General features: G+C 35.2%; 1 long non-coding RNA gene and 2 pseudogenes across 1 annotated transcript; 1 reads left to right on the top strand and 2 right to left on the bottom strand.

Annotated features, from left to right (window-relative positions):
• Positions 1-207: 207 nt before the first annotated feature.
• Positions 208-3,659, bottom strand: LOC145142520 (uncharacterized; annotated as a pseudogene).
• Positions 3,660-14,597: 10,938 nt separating this feature from the next.
• On the bottom strand, positions 14,598-23,224 carry LOC145142518 (uncharacterized; annotated as a pseudogene).
• On the top strand, positions 18,206-19,732 carry LOC145142519 (uncharacterized). Its single transcript, XR_013723570.1, has 7 exons — positions 18,206-18,321; positions 18,406-18,491; positions 18,572-18,693; positions 18,785-18,872; positions 19,048-19,103; positions 19,205-19,365; positions 19,455-19,732. It is a non-coding gene; the product is annotated as an uncharacterized LOC145142519 (long non-coding RNA).
• Positions 23,225-23,724: the final 500 nt, after the last annotated feature.

Here is a 23,724-nt window from a genome sequence, read left to right as displayed (position 1 = left end):
ACAAATGTTATTTTTGCTACTTTTTATATTTACTGGAAATCCAAGTGATGGAAAAACTTGTTAAATTTCAGTTGATGAGCAACAGATTTGTCCTTGACTAATACTATATTTTCCAGACGTGAAGCTTCTAAAAGGATATCAATCTTCACTGACTTATTTTTTTATCTATTACATAATGATTTAAGAAAACATATGAGAAGTTTCATAACAAAAAGGCATTCAAATAAATACATATTATCAGGATGCATATAGGGAACATGACAAAAGCAAATAACATTCAAAGTACACTAATATCAAGCCTTCATCAACAGATTTGAAACTTGGCGCATTGTTGGTCTTTCTTTTGGATTGGAGTTCAAACATGCTCTTGAGAGATTCAGTACCATATTAACTTTTTTCTCAATTTGTGGTGAAGGCAGTGGAATCCGACTATCTCCAACATTTGCTAACACCAGATACTCCGCACACAATGTTGGTAATTCACCAGGATGCTTTCCCATGATCACTTCTAGTGCCACGATCCCAAAGCTATACACATCGCATTTCTCCGTCACCACCATCGTATAAGCAAGCTCTACATCCAAAAATACGTGAGATAAAAACAAAAAATGTTATATCAACCTCACAAGATTCTAAAATATAGATACACATACATATACATATACTTATTCATATATATCATGAAACTTAAGAAAATGTAGAACTAACATCACAAAATTACATTACCTGGTGCGATATAGCCATGTGTTCCTTCGATTGTGGTCCAGTTGGATGAGTCTAGCTTCAAAAGCTTGGATGTGCCAAAATCAGAAATGTGTGCCTCATAATCAGAATCAAGAAGGATGTTGGCAACGGAAATGTCTCTATGAATTATAGGAGGTGAGCAATCGTGATGCATATAAGCCAAACCATTAGCTACAGCCTTTACAATATTTACCCTTTTCAACCAATCCAGTTCTTTTGCTAAGTCATCGATTCTTAAGATTGATCCAAGGCTTCCCTTTTCAAGGTATTCATAAATCAAAAATGAGTGGCGGGCATGTGAGCAATATCCATAGAGTTTCACTATGTTTCGATGCCTTATGTTCGTTAATGTTCGTACCTCATTAAGGAATCCATTTTGATCAACATTCTCAGATGATGAGTGAAGTTTCTTGACAGCTACCACATTGTTAGGTTGTAGCTGGGCTTTGTACACAGTCCCATATCCTCCGGTCCCAACAGCATATGCTTCATCAAAATTATCTGTTGCTTTCAAGATGTCATCATATGCTACTCCTCCATCAAAACTTGTTATGGAGAAATAATCACCACCTTCTTTGTCAAATGGTTTCTGTTGAGAATCTCTCTTTTGTTTTCGATAAGCAATTAGGCCACATATAAAAAAAACCAAGTGAAATTGCCCCGATAAGAGGGAGCATAATTACAAGAATGATCCGATGATGAAAGAGATCATTTTTCTTCTTCGGGATTTGACTTGCACATGATTTTAGTCCTGTAAAATTTCCACACAAACCTGGATTGCCTTGTAAAGATGCGTTCAGAAAGTTAGAGCAAAGAGGAACTGGACCTGTGAGCTCATTGTCGGACAGGTCGATGTCAATCCCACTGGGCAAACTTGTAAAAGCGTTAGGAATGGAACCAGACAGTATATTGTGAGAAAGATTCAACTTTTGTAGATTTTTCAAACTTTGAACTTCAGATGGTATCTCTTGTGTGAGCAAATTCTGAGATAAATCAAATTCTGTAAGTTGAACTAATTTACCAATCTCAGATGGAATTTTCTCACCGAGCATGTTATTACTAAGATTCAAGTAGTGGATATGCTTCCATTGACTAATACTTCTTGGTATTGACCCATTCAGTCTATTTGTAGATAGATCGAGTACTTCAATGAGTTCACAATATCCGAGCTCTGTAGGTATAATACCTGAAAGATGGTTATTAGCCAAAGACAAATTCAACATACTTTTCATCTTCCCAAACTCCTTTGGGATTTCACCTACCAAATGATTGGAAGAAAGATCAAGTCTTTGTAGTTGAGTTGAATTTCCAAACTCTGGTGGTATGCTACCACTGATGTTGTTATAGGCCATCACTAAGGCTGTCAAATTCTTGCATTTACTCCACTTTTGAGAAAGCTGCCCGTGAAAATTATTGTGACTGATATCAAGGTACTCTAAGCGTGGATAGATACCAAAGCTGCTGGATATATCTCCAATGAATTGATTTCGATCAAAACGAGCCCTAATTAAGCTAGAACAATTCCGTAAGCCTCTTGAAATAGGCCCAGTGAGTTGATTACCATCTACTGTGAAAATTTGAAGCTTTCCTCCATGGCACAAATCTTCGGGCAAATGACCAGATAATTGATTATCGAACATTTGTAGGTGAAACAATTCTAGACTTCCCAATCCTTGTGGAATCGAACCAGATAAGATGTTATCACCAAGGTAAAGATATTGTAGATTGCTCAGGTTTGCTAGTGATGAAGGAATAAAACCACTAAGTTGATTCTGAATCGCCTCAATACCATAGAGAGACTTCAAATTCCCGAGATCACTAGGAATGTGACCAGAGAATTTATTCTCATTGAGGTACATATATTGTAGGTTGCTCAGATTAGCTAGTGATGAAGGAATAAAACCACCAAGTTGATTTTGGCTCACGTGAAGATGAATGAGAGACTTCAAGTCCCCAATGTTAGTAGGAATTTGACCTGAGAATTTATTCTCATTGAGATACATATATTGTAGGTTGCTCAGATTGGCAAGTGATGAAGGAATAGAACCACTAAAGTGATTGTTCGTCATCACAAGATCAGTGAGAGACTTCAAGTCCCCAATATTAGTAGGAATTTGACCTGAGAATTTATTCTCATTGAGATACATATATTGTAGGTTGCTCAGATTGGCAAGTGATGAAGGAATAGAACCACTAAAGTGATTGTTGATCATCACAAGATAAGTGAGAGACTTCAAATTCCCAAGATTAGGTGGTATACGACCACATAAACTATTATTATGGAGATATAGATAAGCCAAGTTTGTCAAATTTCCCAATGTTGGAGGTAATTCTCCTTGAAGAAGATTATTGGCCAATCCTAGTTCATAGAGAGATGTTAATCGATCGATCTCTTGTGGTATTGAACCAGTCAGGTTATTTAAAGACAGCTCGAGGTACTCAAGACTGGCTAGCATCCCAAGTTCAGGTGGGATTACTCCAGAAAACTTATTTAATGATAAATCAAGATATACAAGTTTGGTCAGGAGTCGGATTTCTGATGGGATGGGGCCAGAGAAGTTGTTGTCATAGAGATCAAAATGCGTAAGATTGTGTAGCAAATAGAATGGAAATTGGTGGAGTGTACCTTCTAAGCCAAATGAACTGATGTTCAACCTGTGAATGCTCCCATCAGCATTGCAAACTACTCCAAACCAAGAAGTGCATGGAACTAATGCACTGGAATTCAAAGGGAGGGAAATCCATGAAGAGAGAAACGAATTGTTTTGGATTTCAAGGCTTGCTTTCCATTTAAGAATACCATTGGCTTCCTCCAATGTAGCAGAACCAAAATTTTGTATGGGGGATGGTGTGATGATTAGTAGAGCTAACGAGAAAAATAAGAAGTTTGAAGAAGACATTATTTGCTTTGCCAAGTTGTTTTATAAAAAAGATGGTTTGCGTTTCCTAATTTATACTTGGGCTATACCTTTTTCTCTTGTTTTTTATTTTCACATACTGAAGGAAATTTGCACAATGTCATATTTTTCCACAAGGAGTGTTTACATTAGCAGTTAGTGTCATATTTTTCCACAAAGGAGTGTATTACACTTTAAATTGTATCTGTCATGACATTAATCTTTTTTCTTATTACATTAAAATTCATTGTAACCCAGAATTTAGCAAGGCGCTCTGATTACAAAAGACAACTTGTTGAATTAAACGTCACTCTTGGATTTAAAAGTGTAATAATATAACTTAACTTGATTATTTAGACATATTTATTTTTGTAATCTGATTAATGCTAACAGAAGTTACACTCAAACTGTGTTTTACTTCATAATCAACTCTGTAACTGATGACTATTTCAAAATTGTGGATTTTGGATCAAAGACATGGAGATCAAGTTTTCCTGGTTTTGCATTTAGTGGAAGGCAGTATGATTTTGCGAAATTATCCACGTGACCATATAAGATTATTCGATTTTTAGACATATTTATCTTTGTTTTCTGGTTAAATTTACAAAAAATATGCCTGTCGAATAGATTGGCCGAAAACAAACTTGTTTCTATTATTGTTGTTTCAATTTGAACACCTTACTAATTTTTAAAAGAGAAAACTGCAAAAATGGACCATGTGGTTTGTTGCTTCCTTTGGATGGAGTTCAAAATGTTGCCAACTTGCAAGTATAGTCCTTTTAACAAAGTTTCTTTATAGATTAGGTCCTTGTGTTTTAACACCGTTAATTTATTTTTGTTAAGATAGTGTTAAGTTACCATCTTACCACTTTGTATATTTTCAATTAAATTTTAATTATTTATATAATTTTAGTTAGATAGACCCCACTTCCATCAAAATGCCCCTCCCCATCTTCGTTTACAACCCTGGTAGATCTAAAACCCCACCCTCTCTATTCATCTTCATTGAAAAACCTGTATGAGCTGTTCTAAAAGTTGCCTTGTTTCTTAAACTTCACTAATAATCATACTTAGATTCTTGACTTCCATGGAAATGGAAAAACAGAGTACATTGAGATATTGAAAGAGATATGTCTCTGAGCATAGAATTGAACGCCTTCTGCAATTCTCGAAATTCCATGGAGATGAAGAAAAACAGAGCACTGAAACCGTTTAATTTTATTTCTTTTACGTAATTATGACCGACTTACCCGAACTGGGCTCGAGAGCCTGCAGTAATAAAAAGATTTTTAAGCCCAAAATGAATGAGTCGACATTAACACCATCAAAAGATCATAAATTACAGCATGATGAAAATAGATATCAATTACAACAACCAAAAGAAATTCAATCGGATTAAAAAACAGAGTAAAAGAGTAACTAAAAGAAAAATGAAGAATTGCAAATATAACTAAAGAAAGATCCTTGAAACTGATAGTGGGCGATGCCATGTTAAAGATGGTAAAGCTGTTCTTGCTTTAGTTATATTTGCAATTCTAGGGGATGTGGGATGGGTGATTTTTCTAATAGTGTTATAATAGAAGTATTAAATGATAAGATAAACAAAAAAAATTAATAGTGAAATATAACAGGGGCATAATTGACATTTAACATGTCTTAACTGAATAAATTTCAAGGAGTTAAAGAGAAGGACCTAATCTACAACCAAACATTGTCAAAAAGGATTATATTTGCAAGCTATAAAAATATTAGAACTCCATCCAGAAACATCAACAAACCACAACAACCATTTTTACAGTTTTCTCTTTTTAAAATAGCAGAATTTGACTTGGTAAATCAAAAAGTTAAGATAGATTTAAATAGCCATTTTCTCCTGCTTTTTGTTTTCCTGTTTTCAAAAAAGGAAAATATGGGCCATGCCAATTTTTTCGACAAGGAGTGTATTACACTTAGGAATCAGGATTGTATTCATCATGACAATCTTGGAAAGAAATAAACAATGGTAAAATAGATTAAATTCTAAATAGTTAGTTATCAAAAGGACAATATGTTAATGCTGAGTTTAATAATGCAATATAACTTTATTCGATCTGTTTTCCAATTAGTTCTACTAAGAGATTTAATCTGAAGGCAAATGTACATGTCAAATCGAATATCTTTGAAATTGTGTATAGTTGGTTTCAAAATTGAAGTGCTTGCGGTTATCATTGTTTCTAATTAGAACTATAGTAACTGAAAATAGAAAACTAACAATTAAAAATTTATCATGAAAAAAGTTCCGATCGATACAACAATTAATCTTTGAATAGAGTGTTTAACTTCAGAAATCAACTTTTAGGGCGAATGACTTTTACTTCAAAATATTTCTTATCAGAATTCTTCCTCAAACGTGCGAATGCCCGGGAAAAGCATATCATATATAGGAGGTTGTACGTTATATTATTCCCAGTGTTATTTCATCACTTTCTTTGGCTCTTTGGTGTCATCTTGTAAATCCAATTAAGTTTGTCTTATTGACATCTAAAATAAATCTCATACTATTACTGTTTCATGGAAACTTACAAAAAAAATGATATAGTTTGTTCAATTTTAAGATAAACCATGATATATATCTTTTCTTTTTAACATAACCAGTCAAATTCAAACACATTTTCCAAATCAACCATTTTGACACAGACGATTAAATCAGTACCATATCTTTGTTGTCTTCTAACTACCAACATAACTTCAACAACATTTAGTATGGATATTGGACCCGCCAGTGCCTAACCCACCAAACGAACCTGATACTTTTTTTTAGTGGAAGACTATGTTATGGGTCAATGGTAATGGATCCTTTATAAAAATCTAAAAATGAGTGCATTTCTTGAGCGTGTGAATGTGGAAAAAAAGATGATTTGGAAGAATAATGTTATTTTCTATTATAGATATCTAAACTAATAAAAAGTTAAAAGAAACTACTTCATTATAGATAAAGAATTTGTTTTTTCTAGTTATATTGAAAAGTAAATCTAGATGCAGGTATAGATAGAAAAGCATCCATTATATTTCGTTCAAATTCACATCTGGTTGTGGTTTTTGGATATGCCGTGCTAAGACATCACTTCTTAAGATTGATCCAATGCTTTCTTGTTCAAGGTATTCATAAATCAAAAGTGAGTGGCGGGCATTTGAGCAATATCAACATTCTCAGATGATGAGTGAAGTTTTTTCACAGCTAGCACCTTGTTAGGTTGTAGCTCGGCTTTGTACACAGTCACATGTCCTCCGGTTCCAATAGAGTATGCTTCATCAAAATCATTCATTGCTTTCAAGATGTCATCATACACTACTCCTCCATCAAAACTTGTTATGGAGAAATAATCACCACCTTCTTTGTCCAATGGTTTCTGTGGAGAATGTCTCTTTCATTTTCGATAAGCAATGAGGCCACACATGAAAAAACCAAGTAAAATTGCCCCAATAAGAGGGAGCATAATTACAAGGATGGGGTGATGATGAAAGGGATCATTTTTCTTCTTCGAGTTTTGAATTGCACATAATTTTAGTCCTGTAAAATTTCCACCCAAATGTGGATTGCCTTCTATGGACACATTCACAAAGTTAGTGTTAGTGGGAATTGGACCTATGAGCTCATTGCAAGACAAGTCGATATCAGTCCCACGAGGCAAACTTTTAATAGCATCAGGAATAGAACCAGATAGTCTATTGTGTGAAAGATTCAATTTTTGCAAACTTTGTACTTCAGATGGTATCTCTTCCTTGAGCAAATTCTGAGATAAATCAAGTTCTGTAAGCTGAACTAATTTACCAATCTCAGATGGAATTTTATGAATGAGCTTGTTGTTTCTAAGATTCAAGTTGTAGATGTGTGTCCAATTACCAACACTTCTTGGTATCGAGCCATTTAATCTATTTGAGGACAACTCAATAGTAATGTGGATCTGTAAGTTGTCGGATCTGTAAGTCTATTTATGTTTGAAAAACAAATCAACAACCATTTATTTAGCATTATCTAATACAAATTGGAATATTTATTGTTTCATTCTTTATATTTTCTAAGGACACACATATTCGGACACAAGTACACAACAGACACAGTCAAAGAACAAGTGTTATATTTCACTTTTTTTATTAGCCATCAAAACAGATAAACAACACATATATAAAACAACTATAATTGTTTTATTTGACAATACCCAAAAGTTAAACATATTTGTAGTAATATTTTATTTGATAATACCCACATTCCATTACCTTCCGTCCATCTAACCATGGCTACTGTACTCCCAAGTCCCAAGTACAGAAACCACAACCAAATGATTAGAATCCTTCATCGATTACACATATTGTTTTTAATCCATCAAAAATCACTACCAAATCGTAGAAAATATTTTAATTTAAAACAGATTGGTGATTTTGTATTGGTATAAATCCATTTCCATAGTGGAAGGAGAGTGAGTGAAGTGTTGATCATCGTTGAGTTGTGTGGAAAAGTTACCTCCAAAATTAGCAAGTGGCAAATAGTTCAGGGGTTATTTCTGTAACTTATCATTTACTATTCATAATTTGACTATGAATAGTAATATAAGTGTGAATTTGGAAATGAGAATGGACGGTGGTTAATATTATAGTAATATATATGTGAATTTGAATGAAGAATGGACGGTGGTCAAATATTAGGCGCCTACAATTTTGGACGGCACATTTTTCTTCTCTTCACGTGTGATATTCTTGGCTATAAATAGCCTAGGCCAGAGAAGTTTAATATCATTGAAGTATATATAGAAAAGCATTACATATATATATACTGATACACCACCGTGTATTTTATCTCTCCCACTCTATTTGTAATCTCTTTCATAATCACTGTAAACACTGCAAATTATAGTGAATTGTTTCTCGGCTTCCTCCGCCCGTGGTTTTTTTCCCGATTTGGGTTTCCACGTAAATTCCTGTGTCTCTATTCTATTTATTTTATTCGTATTACGTTGTGATTATTACGCTTTGATAATTTTTGATCCCATTCCGCATTGAGCTAATATTATTTAAGTCAATTTGGATCTGTCGTATTTTACAACAATTGGTATCAGAGCATCCAGGTTGTGATATTAGCTCGTTGGGATCATTTTATCAAGTAATTAATCATGTCTTCAGTAAAATACGATATTCCACTACTGGATCGTAACACCCGATTTCCGTTGTGGCAAGTAAAGATGAGAGACATTCTCATTCAGATGGATTTACACAAGGCGCTATTGGGTTTCAATAAGATGTCTGATACATGGACCGAAGAAGAAAAGGAGATGAAAGATCTGAAGGCTTTATCCCAGATTCGTTTGCACTTGTCAAACGATGTTTTGCAAGATGTTCTAAAAGAAACGTCAGCGGCTTCTTTATGGCTAAAGTTGGAGCAACTGTTGATGACCAAGAGCTTACCAAACAAGTTGCATTTGAAGCAACGGTTGTTCAATCTCAAGATGATTGAAGGAGGCTCTTTAGCTGAACATATATCCACATTTAAAGAGTTAGTAAATAACTTAGAGAATATGGATGTTCAGTATGAAGATGAAGACTTGGCTCTATTCTTACTATCGTCGTTGCCAGAATCCTATAGCCATTTTCGTGATACTATTATCTATAGCCGTGACACTCTAGTTTTAGATGAAGTCTATACAGCTTTGGATTCAAAAGAGAAGATGAAGCATATTACTGGTGGTGGTTCAAGTGATGCTAAAGCCGAAGGTTTGAATGCCAGAGGAAGAACAACAGAGAGAAATAGAACTTCTCAATCTTCCAACAGAACCAGATCCAAGTCAAAAGGCAAACGAAAGTTTTGCAACTATTGTCACAAGAAGGGACATGTGCTTGAAGAATGCTTCAAGTTGAAGAACAAAGAAAAAGAGAAGACGGCAGCAAATGGTAAACAAGCTAGCACTTCGGGTGAAGCCGATCTAGCTGAGGTCGAAGGTATTGGAGAACTTTTGATAGTTTATTCAGATAAACTGGATTCCACTGGTGATTGGATACTCGACTCTGGTTGTACTTTTCATATGTGTCACAACAAAAGTTGGTTTTACACATTTGAAAAGGTTAACCATGGCTATGTGTTGATGGGTAACAATACTACATGTCCAGTTCTTGGACATGGTTCAGTCAGGATCCGTATGTTTGACGGAGTTATTCAAACCATGGGGGATGTTAGATATGTTCCTGACCTCAGAAGAAACTTGTTATCTCTCAGTTCCTTTGACAAAAAGGGATACGAGTTTGCTGGTAAAGGTGGAGTTCTCAGGGTATTCAAAGACGGTTCCGACAAACTGAGAGCCGAACGAAAAACCTCAGATCTTTACTTTCTTGACGGGCAAACAATTTCGAGTGATGCTGCTGTTGTGTCAAAGTCTTTTTCTGATCCAAATCAGTCCCGTCTTTGGCACCTTCGACTCGGCCATATGAGTTTTCAAGGCATGTCAGAATTGAGTCGAAGAGGTTTACTTGGTCAACAAAAGATTGTTGATTTGGATTTCTGTGAAGACTGTGTATATGGCAAGGCAAAACGAGTGAGGTTTGTAAGTGGTATCCATACAACGAAAGGACCACTTGATTATGTTCACTCGGATTTGTGGGGACCGGCTCGAGTTCCTTCAAAAGGTGGAGCTATTTATATGCTCACTATTATTGATGATTTCTCCAGGAAGGTGTGGTCTTTCTTCTTAAAAAATAAAGGAGACGTTTTCTCTACCTTCAGAAATTGGAAAGTTCAGGTTGAAAAGCAATCAGGTCTGGTGTTAAAGTATCTTCGTACGGATAATGGACTTGAGTTTTGCTCAGAAGAGTTTAATGTCTATTGTCAAAAGGAAGGCATTACTCGACATCGCACAGTAGTCCATTCACCTCAACAAAATGGTGTAGCTGAAAGGATGAATCGCACCATTATGGAGAAGGTCCGGTGTATGCTTTCTAATTCCAAATTGCCAAAGTCTTTTTGGGCGGAGGCTGCTTCGACTGCTTGCTATGTTATCAACCGATCACCGTCACGAGCAATCGAGAAGAAAACTCCATTTGAATTATGGTCCGGTAAACCTGCAAATTATTCAGATTTAAAACCATTCGGATGTCCAGCGTATGCACGAGTTGACAATGAGAAGCTAGAACCAAGAGCAATCAAATGCGTTTTTCTTGGGTACAATCAAGGTGTAAAGGGTTACAAGTTATGGAGCTTTGATTTGAAGAAAATTATCATCTCAAGAGATGTTACTTTTGATGAGTCTGCTATAATTCAACCAGTTGCTGACTCTTCTAAAAGAACAGATGCATCAGATGTATCATCCGAAGCAAATAAAGAGAATGCTCAAATGGAGGTGGAGCTTCCTACTTCACCTACCACTAATCAGAGTACAAATCAGCATCAAGATTCTTCTTCGTCGGATGAGCATGTTGTTGGTGAAGATTCAACATCTTCACAACCACAAGCTACTACTCCAAGCATTGCAAGAGATAGACCGAGAAGACAGATTATTCCTCCGAAGAGGTATGCTGAATCTGATTTGGTTGCCTATGCTTTTATTGTTGCTGATAATATTGAGTCCGCAACGGAGCCTGCGAATTATGACGAGGCTATCAAATCTGAAGACTCAAATGATTGGATGCTCGCTATGCAAAATGAGATGGAATCCTTGCAGCGAAACAGTACTTGGAATTTAGTTCCTATTCCGAAAGGGAAGAGACCAGTTAAATGCAAGTGGGTCTACAAGCTCAAGGAACCTGTCAACCCAAATGATAAACCAAGATACAAAGCTCGGTTAGTAGCTAAAGGCTACAGTCAGATTCCTGGTATTGATTACACTGACATTTATTCCCCAGTTGTCAAACATACTTCCATTCGTGTATTGTTGGGGTTGGTTGCTTCTAACGATTTTGAGTTAGAACAACTTGATGTCACTACAGCTTTCCTAAATGGTGAGCTTGAGGAAGAGATTTTTATGCAACAACCTGAAGGTTTTGTAGTTCCTGGAAAGGAGAACTACGTATGCAAGTTGAACAAATCTCTTTATGGCCTCAAGCAGTCTCCTAGACAATGGTACAAGAGGTTCGATTCTTTCATGACCAGTCACAAATTCAGCATGTGCACCTATGATAGCTGCGTTTATTTCAAGAAAGGTGACAATGGTTCAAAGATCTACTTACTCTTGTACGTGGATGACATGTTGATTGCAGCGAAAGATATGAAGGAGATTCAGAAGTTAAAAGACCAGTTGAAAGCTGAATTTGAAATGAAGGACTTAGGAGCTGCCAAAAAGATTTTAGGTATGGAAATTATTCGTGACAGGAAGTCTAGGATCTTGCATCTTTCTCAGAAAAGTTATATTGAGAAAGTCCTAAGACGCTTCAGTATGCACGAAGCAAAGTCTGTCAACACACCTTTTGCAGCTCATTTCAAGCTATCATCCGCTTTGAGTCCTACTAATGAGACTGATATGGCTTACATGGCACGTGTTCCATACTCTAGTGCTGTTGGATCTTTGATGTATGCTATGATCTGCACACGCCCTGATTTGGCTTATGCTGTTAGCATGGTTAGTAGATACATGGCGAACCCGGGGAAAGAACACTGGAAAGCAGTTCAGTGGATTTTTCGTTATTTACGAGGTACGTCTTCCATGTGTTTACGTTTTGGCAAATCTAACACTGGGGTGTTCGGATATGTTGATTCAGATTATGGCAAAGATTTGGATAAACGAAGATCAATTACAGGATATGTGTTTACTCTAAATGGTTGTGCTGTTAGTTGGAAAGCCCAGTTACAGTCTACAGTTGCCCTGTCTTCTACCGAGGCAGAGTACATGGCGATTACAGAAGCAGTTAAGGAAGATATCTGGTTGAAGGGGTTATTTGGAGAACTCGATGATAGAATAAAGGTGACCACAGTTTTCTGTGACAACCAGAGTGCTATCTTCTTGAGTAAAGATCAAATGTTTCATGACCGAACAAAGCATATTGATATTCGTTATCATTTTGTGCGGGATATCATTGAAAAAGGTGATTGTGTTGTGGACAAGATTCATACAGATTATAATCCCGCTGATATGTTCACTAAAAGTCTTCCTATAGCCAAGTTCAAATTATGTTTGGACATGGTGGGTGTTTCTGATCGCAGTTGAGCCTGAAGGCTCGTAGGTGGAGGAAGTATTATTTATTTTTTCGGAACAATTTTTTCTCTATATAAAATTGCAGGTTTTTATGGAAGTTTTAGAGTTTGATGAGCTATAGGTTTTGACTAATCGTAAAGCATGACTTGCTTAATTTTGATGTCAAGGTGGAGATTGTGGAAAAGTTACCTCCAAAATTAGCAAGTGGCAAATAGTTCAGGGGTTATTTCCGTAACTTATCATTTACTATTCATAATTTGACTATGAATAGTAATATAAGTGTGAATTTGGAAATGAGAATGGACGGTGGTTAATATTATAGTAATATATATGTGAATTTGAATGAAGAATGGACGGTGGTCAAATATTAGGCGCCTACAATTTTGGACGGCACATTTTTCTTCTCTTCACGTGTGATATTCTTGGCTATAAATAGCCTAGGCCAGAGAAGTTTAATATCATTGAAGTATATATAGAAAAGCATTACATATATATATACTGATACACCACCGTGTATTTTATCTCTCCCACTCTATTTGTAATCTCTTTCATAATCACTGTAAACACTGCAAATTATAGTGAATTGTTTCTCGGCTTCCTCCGCCCGTGGTTTTTTTCCCGATTTGGGTTTCCACGTAAATTCCTGTGTCTCTATTCTATTTATTTTATTCATATTACGTTGTGATTATTACGCTTTGATAATTTTTGATCCCATTCCGCATTGAGCTAATATTATTTAAGTCAATTTGGATCCGTCGTATTTTACAACAAGTTGGATATCAAATAAAACGTATGTATTGGTTTCTTTGCTCGTCTTCTTTCTCATCTTTGAAGTGGATATCAATTAAAACGTATTTAGGTTCATTACCACATGCTTGTTCAAGAAATGTGATTATAGTGCATAACAAGTGTTTGATGAAATGCCCGAATGAATTTTTTTTGAATTTAATGCTTCATTCATTGTATGGTTTGTTCATAGTGCAGTGTTGTAGTTTCGTGTAGAGTGTTTTAAAACAATGAACATTTACAGGAGACAAGTACTTAACTGGTAAAATCTTGTTTGGCTAATTTTTCATATTAAAAATACAGCCTCTTTGTATAAGGTACTAAATCAGTGACCTCTTAGCCTCTAATGATAAGATTAGTCCAGGGTGATTCCAAAATACTAATTTTATTGAGCAGCTGCAGAAAATATGATATAATTAAGTAGCACTCCAACATTGTTACTTTAGAACCAACATAAACTATTTAAGATCCTTCAACATATAACTGTTAGGGGTTTTTTTTTTTTAGTGTTGAGATTAGTTGCAACGGATACCGGCAGAATATGTAAATATTTTTGTATGTATCATGTAAGACTCTATTGGTTTCTGTATTTGAGTCTATGCCTATTTTGACATGCATTGGAGAACAAATATTTTTGCATCAGGACAAGTGTATGATGGATGACCTGCATCTTGTAATTGGACTCTATTGCTATTTGTAACTTGAGATTGTGTTTCTGTATATATTGTTTAAAACTTTATTGAAATTTGTATTTGAGTAGAAAAATTATCATTTGTATTTGATATATTTTCCTATTTTTCATGTATGTATAAACCACAAGTGAAATAACAGAGGCGGCTAAGACCATTTTGATGCAATTATTCGTATATTCTTTGCTAAAAAACGATCACATACACAATATACAAGTCTCCACATTATTGTTATGCTACATGGTGCTATAAAACATATGAAAAGTTTTTTAACCATTAGGCATTTAAGCTAATACATATAATCTAGATGCATCATAGGAAACTGGAGAAAATTAAACATGAGAAGTGCACAGTATCAGGCAACCAGAGATGTCAATTCAAAGCAGATCCTTCATGAACAGATTTGAAACTTGGCGCATTGTTGGCCTTTCTTTTGGATTTGAGTTCAAACATGCTCTTGCGAGATTGAGTACTAAATTTACTTGTTTCTCAACTTGTGGTGAAGGAAGTGGAGTCCGACTATCTCCAACATTTGCTAACACCAGATAATCAGCAGACATTGTTGGTAGTTCACCGGGATGCTTTCCCATCATCACTTCTAGTGCAACGATCCCAAAGCTATACACATCACATTTCTCGGTTGCCACCATCGTATAAGCAAGCTCTACATCCAAAGAAACATAAGATTAAAGAAAAAAAGTTATATCAACCTCACATGATTCTATGAAAATGTAGAACTACAATCACATGATTACGTTACCTGGTGCGATATAACCATAGGTCCCTGCAATCGCGGTCCAGTTGGACGAATCCAGCTTTAAAAGCTTGGATGTGCCAAAATCAGAAATTTGAGCCTCATAATCAGAATCAAGAAGGATGTTGGCAATGGAAATGTCTCTATGAATTATAGGTGGTGTGCAGTCGTGATGCATATAAGCCAACCCATTAGCTACAGCCTTTACAATATTGACCCTTTTCAACCAATCCAATTCTTTTGCTAAGATCTCATTGCATAAGATTGATCCAAGGCTTCCTTTTTCAAGGTATTCATAAATCAAAAAGGAGTGACGGGGATGTGAGCAATATCCATAGAGTTTCACTATGTTTCGATGCCTTATCACTACTAGAAAATTGGGTATTACCGACATAATTTTAGCGACGGAAAAAATCCGTCGGAAACAACAACCGAATACCAACGGATTTCCGACGGACTAATGGTTAGGATATTAGTGACGGTTTTGCGACGGTTTGGCAACGGAAGAAACTTTGTTGGTAATCCGTTACAAAATATCGACGGTTTACCGACGGAAATCAACAAATTTTTTATTTTGTCGGTATTCCGTCGTTAAAATTAACATTTTTTTATTTTATTACTTATAAATTATGAGGGTATTTTGGTAAATAAGCAATAGAAGGATGTTTAAGTGGGCTGTATATCTACTTGACCTACCTAAGTTGATTCAAAGCGGGGCTCTCCGTCTTTCGGTCTCACAACACAACCATTGAAGAACGACCCAACCCTAACCATCGTTGCTGCAGTTTGTGTTTCACCATCGTCGAAACAAAGAACCCCGTCGTCGTCGCTCATTGATGTCCGTCAATACTCTGCCATCAATCGACTGAGTGATTGCCTCCTATTCGACGTTCACCTGCACCAAATCCACCGTCTACCGCTGACAATTGCTTCCATTTCACCGACATTCACCTCCGAAAACATCTTACCCTAACATCTAGGGTTCATACTGGTATTTTACCCTTCACCTCTCTCTTTTCGAATATTCTACATTTCACCGTCTAATTTATTGTGTAAATTTCGAGCACCACAGTTAATTGAAGGTTGTTTAAGTTTCAGTGCATCTATTTTTGCATCTGTATGTATTACCCTATGTATATCCCTATGTATATAATCATGTTCTCATCTTTCCATGTCCATTACTATCAGATGTTCGATAAAATTCCCCAATGAAGGAAAATGGGTCAATATGAGCTTCTATGTGTATACAAACATCTTTTGGTGCATCTATGTATAATCAAATCCAAGTTTACAACATTGGAGAACTAGAGAAGAGGTATAGTTAATTAATTTCTAAATCATGGTACCTTATGTATTGATAGCTTACAAATTGAAATCTATATTTAATATGTTATTTTTATATTTACTGTGAGAAAATATCAATTTTCTTAAATTATCAAAGGAAGAGATTGCTTTTGTTCGAGAAATCTTATCTCTTACATATGAGGTAAAGCTTGAATTCAGATTTACTAAAAGTAACACAATACTTGATCCTCAAAACAACATAATCAAATTTGAAGAATTGTTCATTGATGTCAATTTTCTGTTGTTGATACTTGATATTAGGATGCTTTCTTTGATTACCTTGAAGGAAATGATTGTTCTCATGTTGAAGTGTATGCAATTGAAGAAGGGTAAGTTATCTTACCTGAAATACCCCTGATGGGAGTTGGTTGATGCTCTAATTTTGTTAATTCATAATCCAGATGTCATGGTATTTGCTCTAATTTTCTGATAATAGTTTTCGTCTCTTCAATGTTCTTTAGTATTATGCTCAAACATGATCTTGAGGAGTTGGTTGATTTTGTAACAGCTGCAAAAATTGTTGGAGTACATGGCTCGACCTGACTTCCCAACAGGAGGAATCATAATGGGAGTTATTGTTTTATTATCTATACATTGAAGTGACATGGTGAAAGTATTTACTTGCTCTTTTGAGTTCTTGATGTGAAATTATGATTATGATATATATTGCAGAGTTTCAATTATTCGAAAAACAAGATGAAACAATATTAGATATCAACTTACGAAGACTTACATTGCTTCAGTTTTATGCATCTATGCTGGAAGTCATTTCTTTTGGAGCTCATTAGCAAGGCTGCCAGCCTGTCATTGCTCATTCAATCGGTGTGATAACTCACCAGTTGTTCGTTTAATCAAGTGGATTCATCAGGTTTTTTATAGCTTCATATTTTTCTTTTTATAATCCTTTACTTTATTACAATAATAACAAGATTTTTTTCTTCTTTTTATGAAGGAACATTATTATGTTGGATGTGGCATGTATGAAGCAACAACTGATTATGATTATATACTGTAATGACTTGTCTACCCTTTTACTTTTTTTTATAGTTCTTTTTCTTTTTAACTATACTGAGGGTATATTGGTAATGTTGGAAATGCAGGTTTATGCTTTTCTAGCTTGTTGTATTGGGGGGAAGTTCTCGTTTGCCTATTTTCTCCAGGTAAATATCATGTTTTAGGTTGGATGAATATTATGAAACTTGTTTTCTGGAATGTAAGGGTATAATTGTCATTTAGTCTCGTGCAAGCGGTTTATGAAATTTGTTTTCTGGAATGTAAGGGTAACATGTTTTAATGGATTAAGCCTAAAAATCTGGCTTAATGTATTAAGACACAAACCATGTACCAAATTTTCATTATTTTTTCCTTTCAACTCCTCTCATGTACATTTGGATGGATATTATGAAATTTGTTTTCTGGAATGTAAGGGTAAAACTGTCATTTATTCTCATGCAAACGGTTTATTCAGTCTAGAAAAAGAAATAAACAACAATTTTTACTCATGATGGGAAAAAAAGGAACATGTGTTTCAACTTTCAAACTTCAATATTACTAATCTTTTTGATTTTCTTATTTATACAGAAAAGTCCAATGGTGGAACCAACAAGGGAAGTAATTAAAATAGAAGATGTGCGCTATTCTTGGCATGATTTTGTTTCGAAAAGTAAGCTGTAAATTTGGTGATATTGAAAATAAAAATATATTTCCTTGATATTTATTTTAATGATTTTATATGCAGACAATCATAATGCCTTGACTATTGTTAGCTTGTGGGCCCCAATGCTTTGTGTAAGTTAACATTCTTTATTCTGTTTTCTTTTCTACTTTCTTTCTCTTCATAATAATGTATATGTTTGAACTTTTAACTGTAGATCTATCTTTTAGACATTCACATATTTTACACTATTATATCTGCTGCTGTGAGTTTCTTGCTTGGAGCTAAAGACCGTCTTGGTGAGGTAAATTTACCTTTTCGCCCTTGTCTACTCACATAATGTGTAAACCTCACTAGAAACTAATTCGTTTTTTCTTAATGCTTTCAGATTAGGTCTTTGAGTTCTGTGCACAAAAACCTTGAGAGGTTCCCTAGAGAATTCATGGATAATCTCCACATTTCTTTTTAAAACAGGTGTTCTTGATCTCTTTCTGTAACATAATTTGTTGAATTCCATTTTCTTTTATATATTAATGTTTAATTATATATTGCAGGAATTCCCTTAAGGTAACTGGTCAGATTCTTGTAAAAGATAAGTTTGATGCTGCTAGATTTTCATCTTTTTGGAATGAGATTGTAAAAAAAATCTAAGAGAAGAAGATTATATTACTAATCTGTGAGTTTTTAACTTCTATTACATGACTTATTTAGGTAAAATGTTACATTTTTGCCCTCAGGTTTTGACTTTTGACGTGTTTTCTTTACAGGGAAATGGAATTGCTTCAAATGCCTAAAAATACTGGAACTGTTCCGATGGTGCAATAGCCTCTTTTTCTACAAAGAAGGGAATGAATGGTAAGTGTTTAATCAGGGGCAGTTATGTCATTTCACTACTTTTTTTTTTAACACTACTTTTTTTTTTTTAACTGGATTTCTGGTCTGTATTTGTTTTTTATAATCAATTTATTTTCTTTTTCTTTTTCTTTTTACTGTAATAATGTGGTTAAAATTTTCAATTGTATATTACCAGAAAGAAGTTGGAAGCCCTGAATTGGAGAGTGGAGCTGTTAATGCTGCTCTGAATTGGTATGCACTAGACTAATAGTTAAATTCATGTTATTTGACTTTTCCTTTTTCTATTTTTCTCATATTGGTTTTTAATTTTTATCATTTTTTTTCATATAAAGAGGTCACAAATTAAGAGGCTACACTCGTTTTTAACAATCAAGGATTCAACAGTAAATGTTCCCAGAAATCTAGAGGCTAGAAGAAGATTAGTGTATTTCACAAGTTCACTTTTTATGTCAATGCCCATCACCAGGCCTGTTCACGAAATGTTATCTTTCAGGTAATTACTAATTTGCCCTTCTTTTGAATATTTTTAACCAATTAAACCACTTGAGTACCGATAAAGTTTTGAAATTTTGAATTTTTCAGTGTTTTCACTCCATATTATTCAGACCGTTATTTATAGCATGCATGAGCTTCTAAAGAAAAATGAAGATGGGATTTCTGTTCTGGAAGGAAAGCTTTGGTTTGGATAAATGATGTATAATTTGAGAAAGTGGAAGGAAAACACAGAAAATTTAGATTTGGTGTATGTTTTACTTTTATATTTGTTGGTTTGGTTTTAAATAATAGATTTGGTGTATGTTAAATCTAGATTTGGTGTATGTTTTAGTTTTATATTTGTTGGTTTTAAATAATAAATTTGGTGTATGTTTTATGATTTTTATGTGTTAAATATATAATTTTTTTTAATTTTTTTTATCATACCAAAATCCGTTGCTAATCTGTCACAGAAAATCTGTTGGTAATCCGTTAGTGAGTTATTCTGAGGTTCCGTCAGTAATCCATTACTAAGTTATTTCAGAATCCGTCGGTAATCCGTTAGTGAATTATTCCGTCGGTAATCCGTTGCAAACAAATTCCGTCAGTAATCCGTTGCAAAAATATTCTGTTGGTGTTCCGTTACTGTTTCTGACGGAAAAATCTGTCGCTAAAAATTAGCTGTAGCCATTGGAAATCCGTTACAAACAATTAGCGACAAGAATATACCGACGGATTTTGGTCTGTTACAATTCCGTCGGTAAAGAGTATTAGCGACGGATTAACGACGGTTTTGGCCGTCGGTAATGCTCTTTTTTGTAGTAGTGTATGTTCGTTAATGTTCGTACCTCATTAAGGAATCCATTTTGATCAACATTCTCAGATGATGACGAGTGAAGTTTCTTGACAGCTACCACATTGTTAGGTTGCAGCTCGGCTTTGTACACAGTTCCATATCCTCCGGTTCCAATAGCATATGCTTCATCAAAATTATCCCTTGCTTTCAAGATGTCATCATACACTACTCCTCCATCAAAACTTGTTATGGAGAAATAATCACCACCTTCTTTGTCCAATGGTTTCTGTGGAGAATGCCTCTTTTGTTTTCGATAAGCAATTAGGCCACACATGAATAAACCAAGTAAAATTGCCCCGATAAGAGGGAGCATAATTACAAGGTTGAGTTGATCATTTTTCTTCTTTGAGATTTGATTTGCACAAAATTTTAGTCCTGTGAAATTTCCACACAAACCTGGATTGCCTTGTAATGATGTGTTCAGAAAGCTAGAGGAAAGGGGAACTGGACCTGTGAGCTCATTGTTGGACAGGTTGATGTCAATCCCACTGGGCAAACTTGTAAAAGCGTTAGGAATGGAACCAGATAGTCTATTGTGGGAAAGATCGAGTATTTTCAGATTTTTCAAACTTTGAACTGCAGATGGTATCTCATTTGTGAGCAAATTCTGAGATAAAGCAAGTTCCGTAAGATGAACTAATTTACCAATCTCAGATGGAATTTTCTCACTGAGCTTGTTATTCCTAAGATTCAAGTAGTGGATATGTTCCCATTGACTAATGCTTCTTGGTATTGACCCATTCAATCTATTTGTGGATAGATCGAGTACTTCAAGGAGATCACAAGATCCGAGCTCTGGAAGAATAACACCTGAAAGTTGGTTATTAGCCAAGGACAAATTCAACATACTTTTCAACTTCCCAAACTCCTTTGGGATTTCACCTACCAAATGATTGGAAGAAAGATCAAGCCTTTGTAGTTGAGTTAAATTTGCAAACTCTGGTGGTATGCTACCACTGATGTTGTTATAGGCCATCACTAAGGATGACAAATTCTTGCATTTACTCCGGTTTTGAGAAATATTTCCGTGAAAATTATTATGACTGATATCAAGGTATTTTAAGTGTGGATAGATGCCAAAGCTATTGGATATATCTCCAATGAACTGATTTTGGTCAAAACGAGCCCTAACTAAGCTAGGACAATTCCGTAAGCCTCCTGAAATAGGCCCAGTGAGATGATTACCAGCTACTGAAAGATGTCGAAGCTTTCCCCCATGACACAAATCTTCAGGCAAATGACCAGAAAAATGATTATGTGACAGCTCAAGCGAATGTAGACTTCCCAATCCTTGTGGAACCGAACCAGATAATTTATTTACACGAAAAGACAGAATATGTATGTTGCTGAGGTTTGTTAGTAGCAAAGGAATAGAACCGCTAAGTTGATTGTCGCTTACATCAAGAGTAATGTGAGATTTCAAGTTCCCAAGTTCAATAGGAATAGGACCAGAGAGCTGATTTTGTCTTAAATAAAGGAAATTCAAAGATGTCAAATCACCCAATGATGAAGGAATAGAACCAATAAGTGTATTGCTGCTCATATGAAGGTCAGTGAGAAACATCAAATTCACAAATTCAATAGGAATGGGGCCGGAGAGTTGATTGTGGTGCAAATAAAGGAAATTCAAAGTTGTCAAATTTCCCAATGATGAAGGAATAGAACCACTAAGTTTATTGTCGCTCACCACAAGATCGGTGACAGAATTCAAATTCCCAAGTTCGATCGGAATGGGACCAGAGAGTTGATTTTTGTACAAATAAAGGACATTCAAGGATGTCAAATCACCCAATGATGAAGGAATAGAACCACTAAGTTGATTGTTGCTCACATCAAGAGTAGTGAGAGATGTCAAGTTCCCAAGTTCAATAGAGAGTTGATTTTGTCTTAAATGAAGGGAATTCAAAGATGTCAAATCTCCCAATGACGAAGGAATAGAACCACTAAGTTTATTGTCGCTCACTACAAGATCGGTGACAGACTTCAAATTCCCAAGTTCGATCGGAATGGGACCAGAGAGTTGATTTGTGTACAAAAAAAGAACATTTAAGGATGTCAAATCACCCAATGATGAAGGAATAGAACCACTAAGTTGATTGTTGCTCACATCAAGAGTAGTGAGAGATGTCAAGTTCCCAAGTTCAATAGAGAGTTGATTTTGTCTTAAATGAAGGGAATTCAAAGATGTCAAATCTCCCAATGACGAAGGAATAGAACCACTAAGTTTATTGTCGCTCACTACAAGATCGGTGACAGACTTCAAATTCCCAAGTTCGATCGGAATGGGACCAGAGAGTTGATTTGTGTACAAAAAAAGAACATTTAAGGATGTCAAATCACCCAATGATGAAGGAATAGAACCACTAAGTTGATTGTTGCTCGCATCAAGAGTAACGAGAGATGTCAAGTTCCCAAGTTCAATAGGAATAGGACCAGAGAGTTGATTTTGTCTTAAATAAAGGAAATTCAAAGATGTCAAATCACCCAATGATGAAGGAATTAGACCATATATATTGTTTGAGTCTAGGTACAAGTTGGTTAGCCTGTGCAGGTTTCCTATTTCAGGTGGGATTACTCCAAAAAAACTTATTCATTGAAAAATCAAGATACACAAGTTTGGACAAGAGTCTTATTTCTGGAGGGATGGGGCCAAAGAAGTTGTTCATAGCGAGATCAAAATGTGTAAGATTGTATAGTAAAGAGAATGAAAATTGGTGGAGTGAACCTTTTAAGCCAGATGAACTGAGGTTCAACTTGTGAATGCTCCCATCAGCGTTGCAAACTACTCCAAACCAAGAACTGCATGGAACTGATGCATTGGAATTCATAGGGAAGGGAATCCATGAAGAGAGTAACTGAGTAAGGAGTTGTTTGGGATTGTAAGGCTTGCTTTCCATATAAGAATTGCATTCGCCTCCTTTAAAGAAGCAGAAGCGAAATTTGGTATGGGGGATAGAGTGATGATTAGTAGAGCTAAAGAGAAAAATAAAAAGTTTGAAGAAGACATTATTTGCTTTGCCATGTTACTTATTGAAAAAAGAGGATTTACATGTCCTCATTTATACTTGTGCTACACTTTTCTCTTGTTTTTTATTTTCTCTCTTCAAGAAAGGAAAATTTGGGCAATGCCATATTTTTCCACACGGAGCGTCCTTTACTGAGAAGTCATGGTCATATTTTTCTACAAGGAGTGTGTTAAACTTTTAGTGGTATTTCTCATGGGATTTTGGAGAACAACAAAGATTAATAAAGAAAGTAGCAGTAGGTGTTAGCAAGAGCCAAGAGACAAGTGTATCCTAGGTGATTCATGGAATTAGAAATGTAATATTATTTCTATCGATTTGCTACACATTTATATTTGTTTTTAAGTTAATTCTAATTAAAAGGTTCGATCGTAAAGCAAATGTACCTATCAAAATTATTATATGTGAAATTGTGTATAGTTGGTTTTAAAATCAAACTGATCTCGACAAAATTACATACCATAGTAATTAATAAAAATTGGAATTTAACTTCAATATA

Source organism: Lactuca virosa, unplaced genomic scaffold (genome assembly GCF_052849685.1).
Source record: "Lactuca virosa cultivar CGN04683 unplaced genomic scaffold, Lactuca_virosa_CGN04683_v6 scaffold_211, whole genome shotgun sequence".
In the NCBI taxonomy this organism is placed as follows: domain Eukaryota; kingdom Viridiplantae; phylum Streptophyta; class Magnoliopsida; order Asterales; family Asteraceae; genus Lactuca; species Lactuca virosa.
Note: the sequence above shows the minus strand (reverse complement) of the source record. Positions and strands in the feature narration are given on the sequence as shown.